The 2,500-nt window shown below is 36.6% G+C and overlaps 1 protein-coding gene across 8 annotated transcripts in view; it reads right to left on the bottom strand.

Annotated features, from left to right (window-relative positions):
* Pi3K21B (phosphatidylinositol 3-kinase regulatory subunit alpha) overlaps positions 1-2,500 on the bottom strand; it is a 531,983-nt gene that overhangs the window by 528,484 nt on the left and 999 nt on the right. The gene's annotated exons all lie outside the window — the stretch shown is intronic.

The raw sequence follows: 2,500 nt of genomic DNA, 5'->3' as shown, positions 1-2,500 counted from the left end.
GACAGAAGTGCTGGCACTCTGAAAACCACACCATTAAAACTGATGAGCCAATTATACTCTCTAAGTGTGCCGCATTCCTTTACCTCTCCTTAACCAAACCCCATCTGACAGAACATAAGCTTCTCTTGCATAGAGTAGTCTAGCTTGGTTTATCTTGGTCTAGCCTAAGCTATCCTATCCTATTTTATATGAAGCATCTATCCCACTATCCCAATTATCATGAAACAGCAACTGTACACACAACGGTGACAGTATTGATATTGTATAATCTTTGGGTATTATCTCAAATTGTAATTATCAAGTATGCAGCAATTCAAATTATGATTCTTTTTATCAAGACTAGGAAAATTATTAACCCATTGCTGACGGGGGATAGATTTGCTTACACAGGCTCCAGGATGAGTTTTATTTCTGATCGAGGCAGCTTCTGCAACATAATTTAATTTTTCCCACTCCCTTTTAGTCACTCATTGTAGAGCTAGAGACATTTTTGTGTTTTGTTTTTTTGTGTGTTTTACTATTTTTAGAAATTTATATCTGTCATATCACAGGCTCCATCAATTCTGCAGTTGACTAAAATTGTAGTTCAGGGTCCATATCAACTCATTTTTTTTCTATACACTCAATGTGATAGAAGTATTACTGTTTTAGGGGGGGACAAAAAAACAACTTTATTTTTTCATATTTCTGTGCTGTCACGAACAAACACGAAACTTATAACCATCCAAAATGAAGAGGTTGGGAAGAGGAAGGAAACTTGTGCTTTTGACAGTGAGTGCCACAATAAAAGGCATCCATACTGGCACAGGGTCACATTGTATGCATTGGGCATGGTGTGAGTCACCTTCCTCCTCTTGTTCTGTCTGCACATCTTTCATCTGCGGTACTTTAAAGCAAGAGGTCGGGAACTTCCAATGTGCCATCACTCTACAGAGATAGTGCTTGCTAGAGACCGTAGATGGGTGCCATTCAAGGCTCTCTCTCCTGCTGGTGCTAGAAGAAAGTGGTGCCATCTAGGTTTTGTAAGTGAGTTGAAAACCATTTTGCTTATTATTACGGCAGTTATAATAATTATGACTGCAATTGTCAATATCACTCACTCATTACAATAAAATAACATAGTGATCCAGAATCCCCGAACGCCATGACGCCCATTGTCAGGCAAGAGGTCCCGCGTCATGTATGACAAAAAAACACGTCATCCGTCGTTAACGGGTTAAATCACTAAAATTCATCTCTTACGGCAGAGGACAGGAAAGGATACATGCCAGTCAAATGACTTCCAGAAATCTTTCTTCAAAAGTTGATTAATTAGATTATAAAAATTTACACAACCCACATCATAAGTTAGACTTGCAGTAGACCTACACGTAATGCATTAGTTATCAAGATTACAAACTGGTACAGAATTTAAGAAAGACAGATACTTTTTCATGCAAAGTTAGTTAAATGTTTAGAAAATTGATGCAATTGCTTTTCAAAACGAATTTTACCAGTAATTCTATGGGTTGTTTTAAATTCAAATCCACTTCAAAATGAGATGGATGGCCAACAATCTGAAGTCTAACACAAAACTGCGTATTTTTAAGGTACCACCGCAGCCTCCCCAACCTCAACGCTCTGGCAAAAGGCAGCAAACCTTCATCACATATATCCTCATAAGCTAAAACTTGAACTAGACCCTTATTTGATGGTAAATTACCAGGAAAGTCTAAATGCTCTATCTTATCTGAAAATACATGATGGAGGTTTATTCTCCTTTACCAGAGCACCAAGCAGCATGTCCATACCAATCTGTGTGAGGTTGCTTGTGGGTGCACGGCTTTCAGCTAAACTTTTCGCCAACTTGATATTCACATGCCTGAATCTATCAAATCTGAATTATAAATTTTAAATAGCATAATCCTCATACTAACCATACAAGCCTACATGAGAAAAAAATTTCCGTAATAACAAATATGCTATTTCAAAAATAAAGAAAAATTCACCTAGGATACACTCAGTCTAGATGGATATCTTTTCCTTCACTTAATACACAGACACCTATGCTAAATCTAAACATATGACTGAAGAAAAAGCTAACATGATGGTTAGGGTATTAGTGCATCAAATATAAGGCCCAAATCTCCTCCAATAACTCATACCTACACACAGTTGACGTTAAACTTTAAAATATAATTAAAATAGTTCAATGGCTCTTATTATAGGTTCTTTATTGTAAAGAAAATAAAAATATAGAGATCCTCTCTCATTGTAAGTGTGAGTCTATTACTTCTCCTTCCCGCGTCTAATTAGTCTTAGAAACGCTTACCTTCAAAAATATCACTCAAAACAATATTTTGAGAAAATTTATAATTACAACATACATCAAGAATTTGGGATGAGTGTGATAGAGCAGTAAGATATACAATCAGTTTTCATCTCCTGTGCAGAGCATGAGTAAAAAATGAAAGCATTCACGCAAGAAACCTGAGCGAGTCACTGCTAGACGTCACGATCT

The sequence above is a fragment of the Penaeus japonicus genome, unplaced genomic scaffold, assembly GCF_977035675.1.
Source record: "Penaeus japonicus unplaced genomic scaffold, GWHDUDI00000001_assembly GWHDUDI00000027, whole genome shotgun sequence".
NCBI classification, from domain to species: domain Eukaryota; kingdom Metazoa; phylum Arthropoda; class Malacostraca; order Decapoda; family Penaeidae; genus Penaeus; species Penaeus japonicus.
The sequence above is the reverse complement of the archived record's forward strand: the minus strand, read 5'-3'. Positions and strand labels throughout refer to the sequence as shown.